This window comes from Pelmatolapia mariae, linkage group LG16_19, assembly GCF_036321145.2.
Source record: "Pelmatolapia mariae isolate MD_Pm_ZW linkage group LG16_19, Pm_UMD_F_2, whole genome shotgun sequence".
Taxonomy (NCBI): Eukaryota; Metazoa; Chordata; class Actinopteri; order Cichliformes; family Cichlidae; genus Pelmatolapia; species Pelmatolapia mariae.
Genome location: NC_086241.1, coordinates 41211640 through 41233165, shown reverse-complemented (window position 1 = coordinate 41233165; position 21526 = coordinate 41211640). Strand labels below are relative to the sequence as shown.

General features: G+C 44.5%; 2 long non-coding RNA genes across 4 annotated transcripts; one reads left to right on the top strand and one right to left on the bottom strand.

Moving 5' to 3' along the window:
• The first annotated feature begins 13049 nt into the window (after nucleotides 1-13049).
• On the top strand, nucleotides 13050-15629 carry LOC134644149 (uncharacterized). The gene is made up of 4 exons (XR_010096463.1): nucleotides 13050-13121; nucleotides 13871-14028; nucleotides 14457-14515; nucleotides 15323-15629. It is a non-coding gene; the product is annotated as an uncharacterized LOC134644149 (long non-coding RNA).
• A 1741-nt stretch (nucleotides 15630-17370) lies between these two features.
• Nucleotides 17371-20258, bottom strand: LOC134645773 (uncharacterized). Of its 3 annotated transcripts, XR_010096581.1 has the most exons (7): nucleotides 20150-20258; nucleotides 19790-19995; nucleotides 19550-19672; nucleotides 18857-19018; nucleotides 18483-18607; nucleotides 18277-18378; nucleotides 17371-18134 (listed from the first exon to the last, which is right to left on the bottom strand). It is a non-coding gene; the product is annotated as an uncharacterized LOC134645773 (long non-coding RNA). The 3 variants fall into 3 exon arrangements; XR_010096580.1 differs by having other exon boundaries at nucleotides 19790-20258; XR_010096582.1 differs by lacking the exon at nucleotides 19550-19672 and having other exon boundaries at nucleotides 18857-19005; nucleotides 19790-20258.
• Nucleotides 20259-21526: the final 1268 nt, after the last annotated feature.

The window sequence follows — 21526 nt, the reverse complement described above, 5'->3', positions numbered from 1 at the left end:
CGTGAAAGCCGGTACAGCACCGTGGAGAAGGAGTGCTTGGCTATCCGGTGGGCGGTCGACTCCCTTCGTTATTACCTCCTGGGGCGCTCGTTCACCCTCTGCTCGGACCATGCCCCGCTGCAGTGGCTCCACCGCATGAAGGATGCCAACGCCCGGATCACCTGGTGGTATCTGGCTTTACAGCCCTTTAAGTTCAAGGTGGTCCATAGGCCGGGGGCGCAGATGGCTGTGGCCGATTTCCTCTCTCGCTCGCGGGGGGGGGAGTAGGTTCGGCCGGACGGTTCCCCAGCCCCAGTCGGGCGGTGGGGGGGTGTGGCGGAGGTGTGGTCCCGGGCGCGGCTGCAGAGGAGGAGTGGCGCAGTGAGCTCGATGGGGCGGTGCTGGAGAGGCAGGTGAGAACAGCTGATGGCGTTTGGACTAATGACAGTTTTCCTGCCTTTTTAGTGAGACGGGAGAGGAGCGGAAAGAAAGCCGGGACTCAGCTGAGACCGGAGCTGTCAGACTGTGTGCTGTCACAACAAACCTGAATCTATAAATAAACGTGGCCGCTGGCGACAAAGTACTCTGCGTGTGTGTACGTGTGTGGAGGGTATTTCACAATATGGTATATTTATGTTTATATCCTTGCTCTCATTCCCCTTTATTGTATCTGTAACATGCAACTTCTGTTGGTGCTGTGCTACTGGAAACTGAATTTCCCGGAGGAACCCACCCGAGGGATTAATAATGTTTCATCTAATCTAATCTAATCTAATCTATTATTGTATATCAACATTTTTGTAAATATCCTAGGTTCTTTTTATATTTTTGGATTCAAACTTATTCTATTGTACTTTTTTCAATGGTGTATGTTTTGACAACACGTTCTCACTCCCAACTCGTCAAATGTGTGACGCATGGTCAGGCTCCCTCTGCTTCACTTATCGACGCGCAGGGTACCCCCCTGGCGTCGAGAAGTGACGTGCAGGGTCCTCCTATTGAATACTATGCTGCTCCCTAATCGTTGTTTATTGACGACAAGAGATTGCCGCGGAAGAGCCTGTTGTTCGTATATTTATACATTTCCAAAATCACATTGTAGTGACGTGTACTGAACACAATATATTATATAATGTAAACAACTACCTGAGAAACAGCAGATACAGCAGATAAATTAATTATATGCCATTACTTTTGTATCGTTTATTGCATTTATGGAGGGAGAGGTGTATGCTGGGTAATGGCACAGCTAGCGACCGGGTGACTTTATTCACCCGCTGCGGATGTTATCAGTCCATACAATGGGCGTTATTAGCAGACATCAGTCCCATAGATATGGGCCATCCACCTGCTAGATTGTTCAGAAGGTTGTTATCATCCATCCAGATGGAGGATCACTGACAGGAGCGTGGAAGACTCCAGAATCCACTCTGGCTGGAATCCGGTGGATACAGCAGTGTTACATGTAAGGGGCGCTAGCCCAGCTATGTAGGGGTGAATAGGTGCACAGGCTGCCCTGAACGACGAAAGAGCGGTGGGAACTGAGTCCGTGACCCCCCTTAGTACAGTTGACCCTGATACTTACTCCTGTAAGAATGGTTTTAGCTATCTGGCTGCTACAGGCACAGAAGAAGGGCTCCGGGGCCCAAACCTGCGAAACAAACAGTGCCTGACGTGCTGAATATTAACACAGCCTCGCTTACCTCCGTTTTTTCTGTACCTAACCAGACAACTCGGGTGCCCCTACTCCAAGGCAACCTGGGTTGGACAGAAGCATATAGCAACGACTTTTTAAACAACGTGGCCCCTTTTATTTGTTCGGATGGCCCTCATGAACCAAAACTGATTATCAATTCTAACAGGGCCCTGGAGAGCAAAGGGCGAAAGCCAGGAAACTCCCCAAGACCAAAGAAATAAAAGAAATAAAATAAAATAAATCAAACAGGCTGGTGAGACCCAATGTTGTGAGTTTTCAACCCCAGCCAAACCACACTAGTCACAGAAAAAGGGCGCAAAAATCACAGTACAGAAGAACAATTAAAGTTAACACAGAAATTCTCTTATCTAGAATTGTTAACACAGCTTCATCACGTTACTTGCAATGTCCAAACACACAAAAAAAATAGTTCCAATCTTTACAGTAAAGTCCAATCCAGTGAATTGTCCCTGGTGTATGAAACCAATAAACAGTTCTAGGTGTAGCTGCCGTGAACCAGAGTTTCAGTCTGTTAGGCTGCCCAGAAATTCCACAGCCGGAGCAGAATATCCAGTCTTAGGTTCACAAAAAAAACAAAGAACACAGAAACTGTACCTTTGTCTCCAGAGAAACAGGGCGTGAAGAACCAACAGATTAGAAAAGAGCGATGCTCTCACATACAGTCAGCTGGAGCAGGGTGAACGACCGGAACGTCGTCTGAGTGGCAGGGTAATCCAAACACCTGACTCCCGAGGTCCTAAACGTCAGGTCCGAGGAATGTATCGAAGCTCTGGCAGTCCCCGGACAATGCGAAGCCGTCCAACTCCCTCCCGGAAACACGCTAGCCCTTTGCCAGACAGCCGGCCGTGCTGCCTCACTTTCTATACGGGTTCTACAGTCAAACTCCGCCTATAGCGCTGAAAACGGGGGTGAGCTAAAAGGGAAGGGCAGCTAGCCTTAGCTCTCACTTAGCTCCCCTGCTCACGCTATCTCCGTCAACACTACACCCCAGCGCCGCGCCCGGAGGTCCGCTCTAACCGGGGTCTGGTTCCGCACGCAGAGGGAAACTCCACATAAACTCACGGCGATGCCCGTCCGTCGTCCCACTAACCTCCCGGCTACTCGTCGTTCGGGTTCGTTCTGACCGCGGGGCTTTCCTGGTGACTCTGCTGTACATGGCACGCGCGCGATCGGAACCGCACACCCGCTCGCTCTCCACAGCGCGTGCGCACTCTCCTCAATATGTCACTTCCTCTTGGCTTATTCAGACAGGCCGCTAAAGGCCGTACATGACAATTTTCCACAAATTATATGTATGTGCCGTCACATTTCCCCCCAGCTAAACCCTGCCACACCAGCGACGTCTCCGGCCGTGCATCCCTGTAACAAACACAGAATAACACATATTAACTCACTTGTTCAGTAACACTCTATATCATTCACATATGACTTACATTACATAGCAAATGAACATAACAGTGACCCATTACTTCATCTCATAACATAATCCCTATACTTTGCAGGGGGTACCCCTCTGGTTCGCCTCAATGGACGCTCAGACTGCAAAACTTCACCTCGCTCTTCCTGCATTTCGTCGCTCGTCACTGAGGTCCCATCACTCTCTTCCCGTTCGCTAGGAGTCATAGCTGCTTGTGCTTCCCCCGCTAAATCTGGCTCCAACCCCTGGGAAACACAGTTACCAACATCTTCGACCCCTGGGGCAATGTGAGTGTTCGGATTTGACACACACGGGGCTGGCGGAACACAAAAAACCTCCATGCAGTCTGTATCCGACTCCACTTCTGCTGGTAACCTACTGACATGCCTTAACCGCCGTATCGGCGCTTGAAAAGTACACAACTTGAGCTGATCTCTATGTACGACCTTCACTGAGCCACCTCTCTCTGGTTTGATTGTGAACACAGGAATGTCGGGGTGGTTCTGCTTCACCACCAAATAAGGGTTTGGTTCCCATTTATCCTGTATCTTATTCCTACCCCTGGGCTTGTGGTTGCGCAACAGCACCCGGTCACCTGACTGAAGCAGAGCGCCGCGGGACTTTCGATCATAGATTCTCTTCCTCTTCCTGGAGGCCTCATGAGTAGCTGAGTTTGCTACCTCCACAGCTGTCCTAAGCCTCTCATGGTGATCCCTGACCCAGTCATCCAGATTGTCTGCTTCAGGTTCCCTCATGTCTTTTCCTCCCACGAGGTCAAGGGGCATTCTTGCGTCCCTCCCGAACATGAGGTAGAAAGGCGCATAACCAGTGGAGGAGTGCACACGAGTGTTATATGCCATAACCAACTCCGGCAAGTATGTTTTCCAATCCCTTTTTTTCTCTGGTGGCAGTGTTCTGAGCATATCATGCATGGTCCTATTAAACCTCTCACACTGCGCGTTACCCTGCGGATGGTAAGGACTGGTGCGACTCTTGGCAATCCCATAGGCCTTACACAGCTCTTTTATGACACTAGCCTCAAAATTTCTCCCCTGATCTGAATGCAATCGGGCTGGGCACCCGTAGTAGGCGAACCAGTGCTTTAGCAAAGCATTTGCCGTCGTCTCGGCAGTCTGGTTTCTGGTGGGGACAGCAACTGTGAACCTGGTGAACATGTCCGTAAGAACAAGGACATTTTCATATCCCCCACAGGACTTCTCCAGCACCGTATAGTCCATAGCAAGGACCTCCAGGGGTGCTGTGACATTGCTGCAGGTCATTGGGGCCCTGTGGTTAGGAAAGATATCCTTTGCCAAAGCACATCGCTTACATTGCTGAACCCAGTCTTGAACATCTTTACTCATTGTAGGCCAATAATAGCTCCTCCTCATCACGGCGAGGGTACTCTTTGCACTGAAATGCCCCCCATGCTCATGCTGGTTCTCATATACCTTACGTTGCAAAATCTCGGGGACAATGAGCTGCCTGATCTCTTCTCCATCACGGGGGTCTCTAACATGCCTATACAACACACCTTTATAAAACCTAAGGCGGTCGAACTGCTGGTGAAGTCGCCTTGTACCTGGTGTTAACATGCAAAGTTCGGCATGGCTCATTCCAGTGCCCTTCTCAATCACCCGATACACGGGCCCGACAACGGGATCGTTTCTCTGTGCCACTTCCACCTCCTCCCAACTTTGCCCACCAAGAGCTTTCCCAGCAGTCACTTGCACCCTGGCCTTCAGGTCAGTCCTACCATCCCTCTCCGCACTAGCCGGCCACAGACATGCACGCACTTCCTCAGGACCCACTTTAATAAAGTCCTTGTCCGTGTCCTCCTGCTCGGGTTCCTCCTGATCAGGAATCCTGGAGAGGACGTCTGCATTCGTGTTTTGCCGCCCGGGCTTGAAACACACCTCAAAGTTGTACTCAGCGAGTTGTGCCACCCACCGCTGCTCAACAGCCCCGAGATTAGCCGTTGCCAAGTAGCGCAGCGGGTTATGGTCCGTAACCACCATGAACTTGGCGAACATCAGGTAGTCCCTGAATTTCTCGGTAACAGCCCATTTAAGCGCAAGAAGTTCCAGTTTAAATGCGCTGTAATACTTGTCGTTCTTTTCGGAGCCCCTTAGCCCACGACTTGCGTAGGCTACCACACGCTCAATGCCCCCTTGCTTTTGACTAAGCACAGCCCCGAGTCCATGCAGACTCCCATCTGTGGTCAATATGAAGGGTAGGCTAAAGTCGGGGTAGGCCAGGATTGGTGGGGACATTAAACACCGTTTCAGCTCATCCAATGCTTCCTGGCACTCGCCAGTCCAAACAAACGTCTGGACGCCCCTTGTCGTGTCTTTCAACCCCTTCCCAACCAGGGCATGCAGAGGTTTAGCCAACTGAGCAAACCTTGGCACAAACCGCCTGTAGTAGCTCATAAATCCAAGCACCTGCCTCACCTCTCGCACACTCCTTGGGACCGGCCACACCTCCAGGGCCTTGACCTTTTCTTGGTCTACCTGGACGCCTTTAGCAGAAATCACGTGGCCAAGGAATTTAACTTCCGGCCGCAGAAGGAAGCATTTGGTCGGCTTCAACTTCAGCCCATGCTGCTTCAAACGTTCAAACACCGTCTCAAGCCTCTCACAGTGGCTGTCAAAGTCCCGGGAGAAGACTATAATGTCGTCAAGATAGACGAGGAGTATATCAAAACTGAGGTCCCCCAGTACCATACCCATCAGCCGCTGGAAAGTGGCTGGGGCGTTGCACAAGCCAAACGGCATCCGAGTCCATTCGAACAAGCCAAATGGTGTTGTAACCGCTGTCTTTCCCCTGTCCACCTCGCTCATGGCCACTTGGAAGTAGCCTGCAGTCAGGTCCAGGGTCGAGAATAACAGCGCGTTACCGAGCGCATCCAATGACTCTTCAATGCGAGGAAGTGGGTATGCATCTTTGCACGTTACTTCGTTCAGCCGCCTGTAATCGCAGCAAAAACGAACACTTCCATCTTTCTTAATAACTACCACCGCAGGCGAGGCCCATGGACTTGAGCTCTCTTTGAGGACCCCCTGGCTAACGAGTTCCTGAACATGCCTCTTAAATTCCTGAAAGACATGGGGTGGGACCCTTCGGTGCCTCTGTTTGATAGGGGGTGCCTCGGTAGGGATACTGTGCGTCACAGTGGTGGTATAGCCATAATCGCTTTCACTTGCTGAGAATACGCCTTTGTGTTTGGCTAATAGCTGACAAAGCTTTTGACGCTGCAGCTCTGTGAGATCTTGAGTGTTAGCCTGCACAGGGACAGGTAACTGCCTAACCTCGCCCCCTGTCGCTATGCTCTCACCCTGGCCCAGCGGCTTAACCACGAGTGCCCCCTCTCTCTCCTCTACTTGTACAACCTCTTTGGGGAGTACAGCTCGTGGCTTGCTAACAACTGCAAGCCTGGCTCTAGGCATCAACTTAACAGCTCTCTCACTTGTGTTCATCACTCTGAGAGGGATTCTTCCACCACTGGCCGTCGCGAGAGTGTTGGCAACTAACAGTCCCCTCGGCAGCTCTATTTCTCTTGCCGCCTCAGCCAACACTTGGCACTCAACCCTAGGTGGGACCCTGCACCGGCCCTCCACCACTTTCTCGCTCATCGGGGGAATGATGATGGGTTCCCTGCCAGCCACTTTGACGAACCCAATTTTGCCACCCGGACCCGTGCGGGGGGTCTCCTTCCTCGCTCGGGCTATCAACCTACGGACGGTGGCCTCTGTCTCGTCGGGAGCGTAAGGATCCATTTGGACACAACCCCCATCCGCGGTAAAAAGTGCTTCGAGATCTTCTATAACATTCATCCCCACAATACCTGGGAGCCCATTAGCTTTGCCTAGCTGAGGATGAGTGTCAGTGAGTACAAAAATGCACTTCTTGCCAACCACTCTCCCAGCGCATTCGATCTCGGCCTCCAAGCAGCCCAAGACAGGAATATCGAGCCCATTTGCTGCTGTGAGCTCGATCCAGCCTGCTGACCTCAGCTCTTGCGGCCCAAAGCACCTACGGAAATGGGACTCCGTAATAGCAGTCACATTTGACCCCGTGTCCCAGAGGCAGGTGGTGTCCACTCCCCCTATCTTAAGGTGAACGGTGCGACACTTTCCGAGAGCACTCCTTTTGAGGTTCTCCTCCACTTCTGCCACAAGACACTCGGCTGCTTGGCGCCCAATGGTCGGTGTGGTGGGGTGTTTCTTAGCCCCATCCTTGGAGTTCGGATTGCCAGGAAATACCACCTGGGTCGGGTCCGTGGGGATAGGAGCCGAAGCCCCTCCGTCTACTTTTTTGGTACAGCGCCGGCTAGTATGGCCGGGTTCCCCACAGCTGTAGCAAATGTATCGCCCTTCACTGTCTTTTAGGGGTGTTCGCTTGCGCTGTACACTCTGCTGGCGGCTCCCCCCTTCCCTGCTCTGTAGCACTAGGTACAACTCTTCCTGACGAGCAGCTAGTTTCTTAATCTCTTCATGGAGCATCTCCATGGTGAGGGGGGATGATCTATCCTCAACCGGTGCTGCAGCATTCACCGCACCTCTAGCCTTGGGCCTACTTTGGGAGGCGAGAGAGAACTGGGCTTCTTCTTCTTCAGACCAGTCAACTGCGGCTTGCAGCAGCCCAGTAAAGGTTAGGCCTTTCTCCTCCTTAACCCTCCTTTTCATCTCCCGTCTCAAAAGGTCATCCCGCAAGCCCAATACTAGCTGCTCCTTCAACACTGTCTCTGAGTCGGGAACGCGGTTAGGTTCCCGCCTCCTGATCGAAGCCAGCTTCTCCTGTAAGTCATAGGCATAGGTTCTGACAGTCTCACCTGACACCTGCCTTCTCTCATAGAACTCCTTTAACCTGGTACCTATTGGGATTTTGTCTCCATAGGTTTGGAGGAGAACATCAAATATCTCCTCGACGGACTCTCCTGCCCCGCCCAGCATGAACTTAACAGTTGCCCTAGCCTCATCTTTTAAGTGTTGCTTAACTAACTCTACACGGTCCTCCTCTGGCACCTTCATGACTTGGAATGCAGACCTCATTGCAGCAATCCACCCTTCCACACTATCATCTCCACTTTTCCCAGGGCAACCACTAAAATCTGTCAGTTTGTGGTCTCGGTGGACATAGATTGCTGTCGGGGCTTTTAAAGCTTGGGCCTGTTGGTCAATCACTGCCTTTGCGAGAGAAAGAGCCTCCCTCTGCTCTTCTCGTGCCTGCTGTAAGGCACCTGCCTGCTCTGCAAGCCTTGCCTGTAGTTCATCAAAGCTCTTTTTCAAATCTTCTAGTTCAGACATGTTTACCTTAGCTCTATTCTTTAATCACACGGTAACAACCCCAAGCCAATAAGTTGATCCTGTTCGTGACGCCACTTGTAAGGGGCGCTAGCCCAGCTATGTAGGGGTGAATAGGTGCACAGGCTGCCCTGAACGACGAAAGAGCGGTGGGAACTGAGTCCGTGACCCCCCTTAGTACAGTTGACCCTGATACTTACTCCTGTAAGAATGGTTTTAGCTATCTGGCTGCTACAGGCACAGAAGAAGGGCTCCGGGGCCCAAACCTGCGAAACAAACAGTGCCTGACGTGCTGAATATTAACACAGCCTCGCTTACCTCCGTTTTTTCTGTACCTAACCAGACAACTCGGGTGCCCCTACTCCAAGGCAACCTGGGTTGGACAGAAGCATATAGCAACGACTTTTTAAACAACGTGGCCCCTTTTATTTGTTCGGATGGCCCTCATGAACCAAAACTGATTATCAATTCTAACAGGGCCCTGGAGAGCAAAGGGCGAAAGCCAGGAAACTCCCCAAGACCAAAGAAATAAAAGAAATAAAATAAAATAAATCAAACAGGCTGGTGAGACCCAATGTTGTGAGTTTTCAACCCCAGCCAAACCACACTAGTCACAGAAAAAGGGCGCAAAAATCACAGTACAGAAGAACAATTAAAGTTAACACAGAAATTCTCTTATCTAGAATTGTTAACACAGCTTCATCACGTTACTTGCAATGTCCAAACACACAAAAAAAATAGTTCCAATCTTTACAGTAAAGTCCGATCCAGTGAATTGTCCCTGGTGTATGAAACCAATAAACAGTTCTAGGTGTAGCTGCCGTGAACCAGAGTTTCAGTCTGTTAGGCTGCCCAGAAATTCCACAGCCGGAGCAGAATATCCAGTCTTAGGTTCACAAAAAAAACAAAGAACACAGAAACTGTACCTTTGTCTCCAGAGAAACAGGGCGTGAAGAACCAACAGATTAGAAAAGAGCGATGCTCTCACATACAGTCAGCTGGAGCAGGGTGAACGACCGGAACGTCGTCTGAGTGGCAGGGTAATCCAAACACCTGACTCCCGAGGTCCTAAACGTCAGGTCCGAGGAATGTATCGAAGCTTTGGCAGTCCCCGGACAATGCGAAGCCGTCCAACTCCCTCCCGGAAACACGCTAGCCCTTTGCCAGACAGCCGGCCGTGCTGCCTCACTTTCTATACGGGTTCTACAGTCAAACTCCGCCTATAGCGCTGAAAACGGGGGTGAGCTAAAAGGGAAGGGCAGCTAGCCTTAGCTCTCACTTAGCTCCCCTGCTCACGCTATCTCCGTCAACACTACACCCCAGCGCCGCGCCCGGAGGTCCGCTCTAACCGGGGTCTGGTTCCGCACGCAGAGGGAAACTCCACATAAACTCACGGCGATGCCCGTCCGTCGTCCCACTAACCTCCCGGCTACTCGTCGTTCGGGTTCGTTCTGACCGCGGGGCTTTCCTGGTGACTCTGCTGTACATGGCACGCGCGCGATCGGAACCGCACACCCGCTCGCTCTCCACAGCGCGTGCGCACTCTCCTCAATATGTCACTTCCTCTTGGCTTATTCAGACAGGCCGCTAAAGGCCGTACATGACAATTTTCCACAAATTATATGTATGTGCCGTCACATACAGGTAAGGCCATTTAAACGGATAGCATTTATAGAATGACTATTAAAAGTCAGCGAGTGTCAATAATGTTAATGTGGTTATGTTAGTAATACACCGAGTGCTAATATAACAGCTTTAAGATGCATTTGTAGATATTATTACGTGTTTTACCGTCTTTATGGTGCTAGCTTAAAGTTACGGTGTAAACGTTAGCTTATATTGTAGTAAAGCTATTACTGTTTAAACGATGTTAGCACAGAAATATTAGCTTCTGTCATGACCAGTGTTGGGACTAACGCGTTATTAAGTAACGCGTTACAGTAATTACGTTATTATTGTGGTAACGAGCACGGTAACTAGTTATTATGCCAAAACCAGGAACGCGTTACTCGTTACTGGGATTTAGATAGGCTCGTTATTCGTTACTTCGTGTGGTGGATATCGCGGAGCTTCCACAGATTCAGTAACATTAGCAAGTGGTGGAAGCCAGCAGGTGGATGAAGGAAAAGGGAGGCAAGAGGAGAGACCCGAAGCGACCGCCGGTCCGCGTGTCAGGTGAACTGAACTTCAGGTAAGAAGTTATGACCTGCAGTCTATCGGAGTCAGATATAAATCAAGTTCAGGTGGAGTTTATTTTCGGTATGCTGACATTTTCGTACTGCGTGCTAGCTAGCATGACGGAGTTTCTATACAGCTGGGTGGGTGCTATGTTACTGATGTTGAACTTTATTTTGTTCATACGGTTAATTATTAGAGTTGCCAACCGTCCCCTAAAAAACAGAATCGTCTGGTATTCAGAGAAAATATTACGCGTTTCGTACTGAGGTGAAAAGAAACACAGTTTGTCCCGGACTTCAGCTACAATGAAAAAGACACAAAGCTGGAGCTGCACAGCTGCCTCTTCTTCTCTCATTCTCTCCCGTTTCTACTTCAATCACGAAACTGATCAATGATCAGCTAATCGGCTTTTCTCTCTTGTTTGTTTATCTCCCACTTTGCGCCAGAAAGAGGAAACCAGCGGATGTTGTGCTAAACAACAGCAGCACGTTTAAGCTTGATCAGCTGTTGTTAGAATTTATTTAATATTAATTTCTAGTATCAGCTGATGTTTGCTGGAGCCACAGCTGTAAAGCTGCTGGTCATGATATCAGTTTGGTTATCTGGTGAGAGGGAAACATGAAGATGAAACCAGGAGATGTCCTTACTGAATCATCAGAGCTGAACAGGTGATGGAGAAACAGGTTTACCTTTTAGGTGACATGAATGAGTTGAAGGGAAGTTATGAACTGTTTCTGAGAGACAAATAACACCAGCATCCTTTTCTACGTAGCTGACAGCTGGTAACTGTGCAGGGGCGGGTCTAGCAAAGTTTTGCCAGGGGGGCCAGGTAGGGCATTAACAGGGAAAGGGGGGGACAAGGAAATACTTTTCTTTATTATTCTCATTTAAAATGTCTCGCTTTTAAAAAAATAATTATCCGAGTCTTACAACAAACAATTGATAGATTGATACATATATACCATCAGAACAGTGTACATCACTGTCACAACAGTGTTTGTTTTCATTCAAAGGCTTTATGATTTTTCCTATAATGGTGGGCCGGTCTCTAGTCAAAATGCCCGGGACGATTTTTTTTGTCCCAGTCCAGCTCTGTATGCAGCTCATCTGCAGTCTGGTGTTACCTACATCTTCCTATTCAGAAGGCAGAATTTCCAAGTTCTGAGTACAATCAAAAGCACCACGACTGCAGTTTTTGTGTTGGATGTAAAAAGCAGGCTAGAATCATGGCGGCGGTCAACGACGGTCCAGGCGTGGGATTTCTCTCGTGGAAATGTGCACATTATTTTTTCCTTTCTATTGGTAGGTGGCACAATGCACTTGTGGCAAGTAAGCAAGCTAGAAGACTGGCAATCTTGCTGGGTATCCAGTTACGGAAGCAACACATTAACAAGAGAATTCTGAGTAAAACCAAAGTTACTTTCCCTAGTAACTAGTTACTTTGAAAGTAACGAGTAACTTGAAGTAACTGAGTTACTTTTTTAGAGAAGTAACTAGTAATGTAACTAAGTTACTAATTTAAAGTAACTTACACAACACTGGTCATGACTGATGAAGTTACTAGTTAATAAAGTTTCCAGTAAAGTGATTAATTGCAGCCACAGATTGACAGTAAATATGCCGATTAGCTTCAATGCATCTGTAATAAATATGTGCAAGTTTCAGTGCTTCGTTTAAACTGTATGATACTTATACTGACCCAGGGTCAGTGTAAAATACAATCCTAGCTGTGTGAACAAAGCCTGGCTCCTTTAATCCTGCATGACAAACCTCAGGATGCAGGTTCTTATTACTCTTTCCTGCTGGCACACCTGTCACACCTGAGAGTCAGCTAGAAACTTACAGTGACGTGGACATCATGCAAAGACTGCCAGACTCTGTAATACTGTAAATGATCAGTGACTCAGGTTAACACTAAACTTTAAACAGTACCTCTGTGTCTCTGTGTGTGCTGAACATCTAGGATTGAGTCAGGCTGCATTGACTGTGGGACTTTTCTGTGTTAAAAGCAGGTTGAAGACGGCTCAGAAACATTTGAAGATTAAAATTTAGCATTATGGCTGCTGGTGGTTTGTAAAGCCTCTACTCAGCTGTATTTTTGTTACTAATTTATGTTTGTTGTTGTTTAACACAGATTTCAGAAGAGCAAAGATGAGCACTGTTGCTTAATCCTTAATAGTTTAACTGGATTGGAAATCAAAAAAAATCCTGATTCTTCTTCCACAGAAGTTTTATTTGTCAGTGTGGGACTGCTGAGTCACCTGAAGAACTCATTTCATTCTCCACGATGTTGATTTACAGAAATGTTTCACAGGAACTGATTCCTCCCAAAGGGTGAACTAGTGTGTTTCCATAGATTACCTCTGTATGAATGTACTTCTTAAATGAAGGCAAGTGTTTGTCCTTTTTTGTTCCTCAGGTACAGTATGTGATATTAAGGGTAGGCGGTCATCACTGGGGGAAGACAAGAAGCAGACGTACTTCCAAGAGGGAGCTGCAGTGAGGACACAGCCTGGTCACTGAGGTCAGAATCTGAAACAGCTCAGGTTTATATTCTAGGGGTTATAAAAAAATTGAAATGTATTTATAAAGAAACCTTTAAATAATATTTCAAATAATAGTCATAATTATGATTATTATTAGAAATATCAAACATTTAAGTGGATTTTCTGTTACACATATTGTCTTAGCCCTGCGATAACTGGCAGCCTGTCTTTGTCCTGTATCAGCTGGGATAGGCTTCATCCTCCTGCGACCTTGAATTGGATACATGAATTATATTGAATTGTATTCCAATTATGTAATCTAATCATTTACAAACTCAAGGTATCTAATCAAAATGTAAGTAATAATTATAAAATGGGAAAGCAGAAATAAGTGTGACATAAATGTAAATGTGTTAGCTGACATAGAGGACAGCTACATGTAGTCTGAAAAACCTTTGTTGTCACGTTTGCAGGTCCATCAGCACGAGACATTCTTACATAGAAGAGACTGTTAAAGTCTCTAACTCAGGGAAGCATTATTGGTCCCGTCTGTTTGGATAAATATAGTAAGTTGATGTATGTCTATTTATTGACACATTTTCTTAAGTGCTTATCCAGTTCAGGATCACAGCGGAGCTGCAGCTGGATATGTTCAGTAAAGAAACCTTACAAAAGTTAACATAAACCTGCATCTCTGTACGTTGTTGTCCACAGGATGAGAAAATCAAACTGGAAGACTGTGGAACATGTTAATAAATGTTTGTGTTTATCCCTGTGTCTTTCACAGGAGGCGCTGGAAGGTTTCCCTAATAGTTCCTGGTGAATCAAAGCAGAACCATAAAGGTTACTGGACTGCATGATGGCCTTACCCCTGAGCAGTCATCCTGTTAAAGGAGGAACCAGTTAGAAGCTGTTTTCAAAGTAGCTGAGCAGATTTCATCTCAAGTAAGCGATTAACTGTTCATTTGTTCTGCCACTTAAAGAGCATTTAAGGACGTCTTTTGAGTGTCCAGTTGAATTAATTCTACTGGCTCTCATGGTCATTTGTGATTATGGACATATTTTTCATATACATCAACCATTTAGTAAATTCTGTCTATTTAGTAATATCTGTCAGCTATAAAATGTAATATAAATATAAAAATATCTAAATATCTCCTGCCCGTTATATTTTAATGATGTAAGACCAGACGTCTGTTATCGTGTTACATAAGCATTCCTCACATATCAATGAGATGCTGTACAGTACAATCCTACTGACACAGCAGAGGGATAACGACGGCTATTTAACATCGTTGCACAACACATTCGAGCTGCATGATGCAGACAAAGTGACTAAATCATCTTTTTGTGGTCTATTGTCTTCAAACCAGCAGACAAAGCCAATGGCAGAAGATGTTTGGAGAAGAACTTCAGGCCGTGTACTGAAAAGGTAGTTTTTTCTTGTTATCAAAAGACATTTGGAGTGACGGCTTCTACAACTGGTTGCGCTAAAGTAAAGCTTACAGTCTAAGAAGTCACAGTGTTGATATTCAACACAAAGAGAAAAGCTCACTTGTTTGAATTAATTTACAATCATAGTTTTTATAAATTCTGACTGTAAACAGCTTTTACAGCTTTGATATTGTTTGACACTCGATATCAGGTGATGGGATTTAATTTAAAGGTTTCTATGTCCCAATGAGCCATTTACACTGACCAGTGTCAGTTTGACTGTAACACATTCATTATTTAGATCCAGCATTTCTAAGAGAAATAACTGAATGTAAAAATGGCAGCCCTCAGGCCAGGTTTAATTGATAGAGATATATGCATGCATTATGAAATTTATGTATCCCAGATCATTTTTATTCATCTAGTCCTGGCAGACCCACCCCTTTCTCCCAAGTTAACTGCAACCCAAAAGAACTAGTGGGGCTATTTACACACTCACAACCAGTGTGGGGTAAAAAGAGCCACCAAAAACCTGTCAGCCTGCACAGCTACAGATGTGCTAAAAGCTAAAAGAGTTAGAAGCTCTGCTTATGGAGAAACCCTGAATTAAATGAATGAATGGATGAAAGTTAAATGACTACAAACCTAAAGCCACTAGTTCCCACACTGGAGTTCCCTGACACTGTGTTAACTGTACTGAGCTTGTATCAACAGTTGTAACAGGCTAAGCTACGTGAGACACTGCATTGAGCGATTGTTTCTATCTTAATGGTTTCAGCTCATATGTTCTTTTTCCTTTCTGTAGATCAAAGCAGCTCGTGCTCTTTCTGCTTCCATTTTGATGGCAAGAAGAAGAAAAAGAAGAAGAAGAAGACTTCAGCGAAGTGGCGTTCATGGTCTCAGTGGACAGTCATGGTCACATACTGCATGTGGTTTTAAAAGCAACATGTCTGTTCACCACAACAATCGAGATGTGTAATATTAGTGCAGCTACAGTTTGTTCTTGAACATCAGTTCTGTTTTCTACTTTGACCACTTAGACCAAAAAGGTGCTTTTCAGATTCTTTCTTTTAAATCTGTAAAGCACCTGTTCATTTTTTATTACAATTAGTTTCACATAAATAGTAGTGTTTCCTTTATGGTCTTTTGATAAACAATTTGAAGTTCACAATTTTCTTACAAATAAAACTATAATGACAAACATGAACAGCTGTGGTTATTTCTGAGACATGATTTTTTTGAATGTGTTCACATTTAGACAGTGTACATCTGTATGCTGAAACTGTAATGGTGAACCTGAGGTGATGGTCAACACAAGGCAAATATATATATAAATATAAAACAATATTGAAGTAATGTCTTTACCCTCTGCAGCGTGTGGACGTTGTGCACACAATCACCTTAATCACTGTAGTAAACATGCACCGCTAGCTCACGTGACTGACTGTCTCCATGGTTACATCGTATTATTAGCTATGCAAACAGCTTCCAAAGATACCGCCATAGCTCTCTGCAGCTGTAACACTTTCATGCTTTACAAATCATTTCACGTTTTTGATAGTTATGAAGACAGAATATTTTTTTAAAGTCATGCTAGGCTGTTGCTATGGTGGTTGCTGTGGACTAGGCTGGGCCGCGCGTCCGATTCCTGTTATTAGCTGTCCGCCGTAGGAAGGCTGCGTTCCGTTTAGAAGTAGCTCCAGTCTGCCGTAACTCGAACTCAAACCCGCTTTGTTCTTTAATTAAAGGGCTTTTACAGCCGTTCATGACACACACATAAAGCACTTTGCCTTACCATGAGAATGCAACTTTACTAAAACCTTTAAAGTATCTGGTATAGGATAGAAAAATGAAGCAACCAGAGATTTAATGATGAAGACTCTGGGTTCTGTAGTTCACGTTTTACAGTCCTGAATGACTCACTGCACATCCAAATAATTTATTGAAGAGGAGTTTAGAATGCACTTTACATTTAGACTGTTGCTGTTTAATTTTTTACATTGTTACTGTGTTATGTCATGATAAGGTTTACCTGCTGGGGGTTTGATGGATCAGCTGGACAATACAGTCAAAGACAGACTTCATCCATCATATGCAAGAATCCTAGTTGGATTTTTGTTTTCACTCATATTTTAGAACCAAATATTGAAAACAACTGTGACAGACTGGATACCTGGTCAGGGTGTACATTACCTTTCACTCAAGCATCCCAGGACAGATCCCTGCCCCACAATGAGCCTGGGTGGATACGTGGTTATAATATAAAATGACTGATACTGAATATGAATATTTCATGAAAATCAAATTATAATATGAATTCCTAGGTGTTTGTTATATCCAGCAAGAGTAATATGTCAGACATATGTCTGAATTGCTAACCCTAACCCTAGCTCAACAGACCACAATGCCCTGGACTGTCACTATTATTACATGCTGTGAACATAAGTAGCTTTGATTACAGTTTATGTTGTAAAAGAGAAGGAATGTTGAAAAAAAGATCTACATTGTGATATTATTTCTTCCAAACTGACCAGAAACATGCTTATCATACTCTCACAGCACAGGATCAGACTCACTGTGCATGACGGCTCAGGCCAATAATGTTTGTTAGATTGTCAGTTGTTTAGTATACTTCTGTACAGTTAGGGTCACCATCTCTATTTCAGTATAATTAATATGCAGAAAACACTAAAAGTTGATTGTCTTCCAATATTCTAGCATAATTAAAAAACTTTGACTTTGTTAGTACATATTGTTACAGTCCTAATGCCAATATGATTCTTCATAACTCCTGCTTTGAAATACTGAGCTTTAAAATTGACCTGATGAAAGATAATTTACAGTGGCAGTCTGTCAGGATAATTCTGACTATAAGATCACTGTATTAATCTGAATCCTTTTGAAATGTGCTGTGAATGAATGCTGATGCAATTCACTGTGGGAAAGCTGTTAATAAAATGAATCTGTGACACATGCAACACATTCACAGAGGAAGAGGACACAAAGGGAGGACACGCAGAGGCTGTGTTAAAGTCAGAAATCCAAATCTTTAGTCAAAAACAGGCGGCGGTTACAAACAGGAAGACAAGCAGTCCATTAAACAGTCTACAGGGTCAAACATACAGTGAATTCAAACAGCAGTAAAAAATAACTGGACACTGAAAAATTTAAAGCAATGTGTGACGCAATAAAAGGAAGCAGTGCAGTATATTCACTGAATTACAAAATTACAAAAGAGAAAAACGACGATTTCTAAGGTTTGTTTTCTAAATGCAGGCAGAGTGTGGCTGGTAAAGATGGAAACATACAGAATGTAAACTGTGTGAGTTTGGTGAACTTTGTTAGTAACAAATGAGGTAAAAAAAACAACCCAAAACAGACAAAACACAGAAAGAGGCTCTCAGTATTCATTAATAATTAGAAAGCATCTAAACATTCTGGTCGTGGATTTGTACAGTCTTAGTTCCGATTATAATCATCATGATCAATGGCGAGGTCCTGAGGTGGGCGGGGCTGTCTCTGGTGATGTCACCATGAAGGAACAGCGTCTGGCACGTGTTGCTGAAACATCCCAGTACACTGGTTTAGTTTCCTCTCCAGCTGTTTGACATTTGACACTTCAACATTAAGGGGAAGAAGAAGAAACAGTGTTAGGTCAGGTGACCACATGATTTCTAAAAAAACTGACAGGAAGTAACCAGGCTGTTAGAAATGGATATCATGTGTTTATAGTTACTGTAGTTAGGTAACTCTACTTACCAAAAGCAAAGCTGCTGAATGTTGCAGGAACATGCTCATGTGTGGTGATCATTCAGTGCTGCTCCGGCAGGTTAGACAGTCCAAGACTGATATCCTGCCCATCTGAGAGTTTGAAAACACACATGCAAAAATGTAATTGTATTACAGTCAAAGTTGGATGTTCGTTTTTGTCCTTTAAAAATGTTTGTGTATTTGAAAGCACTAACATTTAGGGATGACTCGGATCGTCTCTCTCTAAGAGTATCTCCTTTAAAGGGGAGACAGGTGTATCCACTGTTCCACGTCACTTTACCTGGATGATGACTCCTCTCTCCCTCACTCAGAAACACTCCTAAAATAACCAAGCAAATAAATAATGCCGAAGATTTACTCACATTACAAAAACATCAAAAACATCTCCCTTTGATTCCATTCCTCCATTCCTGCTAAACATCAGGCAACAAATGTCCCAGTAAATCACAGTAAAATGTAAAGCACATATTTTCTCTGCTTTGTCTAACCCCTGCAGAGCCTCTGTCAAGAAAAACATATCTGTAAGCACAAAACAAATATACATTTCATAACACGTCACTGGACAAACCTCGGTCAGTTGATTTCCTCTGTGCAGTGCAGACGAGCATCAGTCAGCAAGTCAAGGTGGTGAGATGGACTGGTGCCCTTTGTGACTCTGCTAGTTCTTCTGAGGAAACACCACCGTCTCTCCACACCGTCACCATCTGTGGGCACAAACTGCCGCTCTGCTCTGTCAGCATGTAGGAAATCACATATCACACACACAAGGGTGAAGAAACATTAGGGCTCAACTTTGGATACTTTAGATCTAAACAGATCAAACTAGCTCTTAGTCTCAGCAATCAGACAAACAATGATACCATACTGATTCTGTATGAATACAATATGGTATTTTCAATACAGGTGTCAAATTAATGTATTAAAACTAATACAGATATATGTATATATATTTTTGATAAATTAGTTTGCTAAATTAGAATATATATATATATATATATATATATATATATATATATATATATATATATATATATATATATATATATATATTTATTTTTTTTCATTTAACAATAGCAACTGAAAGAAATTAAATATTGAACAAAAATATATTGTCACATTCTGCATTCTCAAATACAAATTTCACAAAGTAAATTTTTGATTAACAGAAAAAATATGAATTACAAAAAATAATTGTATATTATTAAAATATTATGCAACCGTGACCAAAGTCAGAATCATCATTACAGTACTGTGGACTTACTGCTTGCCTAATAGTGATAAACTTCAGGGGAGATCATGATGACAGAAAACTGTAAACAACACTCTGAAGTCAAGCTTCTTCTCTTGTTTCTGTGACCTCAGCACGCTGACAGACTTGAAGTTGCTAAAGATTTTAAAAAGTGATAATTATAGGGAAGAAACTTCTCTTTTTCATCCGTTTAATCAAACATTTGATGCCTCAGCTGTCTCAGTCCTATGGCATTCTGCAAATACAACTAACCTGAGGAGGCTTGGATTTGGCTGCAGGTGCCCTTGTACATTCTTCTCAGCAGCACACATGTGGGTACCATTTAATCACACTTCGTCCTGAGCTTTGCTTCATCACAAGACTAAAGGTGGCATCCCGTGTCACAGTCTTATCATCATCCAACTGGAGAAGAAACATTTACACGCCTCCTGGTTTTGTTTTCTGATCCTGCAAAAAGACTGAGGAAAACAAAGCCCAGAGAACACGAGATACACAACATCCAACATTCAGACTCAACAGCCTCCATAAATGAAGAGCACCACGTTGGTCCAGTTATACTAGATATAAGCATAATTCACATTACTGTGTATGAATAATAATCAAGAGACAAACTTTGAAGATGCAGAGCATGATGTCCCATCATCAGACTGCAAACAAATATCCACCAGGCTTCTTTGTTGGCAGAGGTGATGATTCTCCCATCAGGGATCAGTAGCGTGTATTAACCTGTGGTATAAGCAGCAGTCACTGAAATATTACTGTTTCAGATAAGAAATCTAGCACATAAAAGTCAAGATGGGAGGGATCTCTACAAACTGACTTACCTCTGCAAGTGTAAGGCTGTTCCTCCAGCTTCAACAAAAATCTGACTCTCCACTCACAGACAAACAAAAAACACCAGCTGGGAGATAGAAAACGTTGCCTGGGTCTTGCTGGATGTTGCTGGTCAGAGTCTCACATTAGCAGAGTGTGTCTTGGTCCCACTGACCCATGTGGACAGTGACTGTGGCGAACTGTTCTGGAAAATGGAAAAGAGAATTAAAATGACAAAAAGCCAAACAGAATTTCCACAAAGACTCTCTTAGAATCAGCAATCAAAAAATCATTGGTTCATATTACAATTAAATATGACCAGGCTCCTTAAATGTAAGCAGTTAAGATCTGATTTGATTTACATCCTTCACACAGCACATTTGTCCAGGCTGTCAGGTAAACATAGAATTAATCCCAGGTAACATGGCTCACAGTAGAGATTCAGTAAGAAAGATTGCTAGCTCTAATACTATTACCACACCAACAGCTCAGATTTCTAGAAGTATTTAAACAAATGTCAGTCTATCCATTCATTTTCTTCTGAATATTCAATTCAGGTTCACAGTGGGAGGGTGGGGGGTATCGTGGAAGTTTGTAAATAAAGTCTGCAACACAGAAAGAACTGTGATCAAGCTATTTATTACTGCGCACAGGAGAGCCAACACACATCAAACATCACAGTTCACAATCATGTCAACTCTGCCACAGAAGTCGTGCTCCTACTCCTTTATGCATTCCAAGGAAGAGGGAGGAAGTTACAAAGTGATCATACCACACTTCACGCGCCTCGCTATGAAACCTAACGGATCAATGGTTATGCTGTTTTGTGCCCTTGGCCTTATCAGCACCTGTAAAGGGAGTTGTTTTCTCAAACTGCTGATGCTGAAGTAAGTTCATCTAGTTTTAGAAACTTTCACTGAACAGTCTATAACAGTGTCACAACTAAGCATATGCATAAGCACTTAAATACTTTAAATGAGAATAATAGAAAATTTCTATTACAGGAGCCAGAGCCTGTCCCAGTAGTCACAGGTAGAGCACACTTGGACAGGTACCAGTCTGTCAGAGGACTAACAGAGAGACAGACATCAGAGTAACAAATCTATTTAAAATTAATGTAAACTTGCTACAGCTGTATGTATGAACATGTGTTTCTGTGCTCTCAGTCCACCTCTC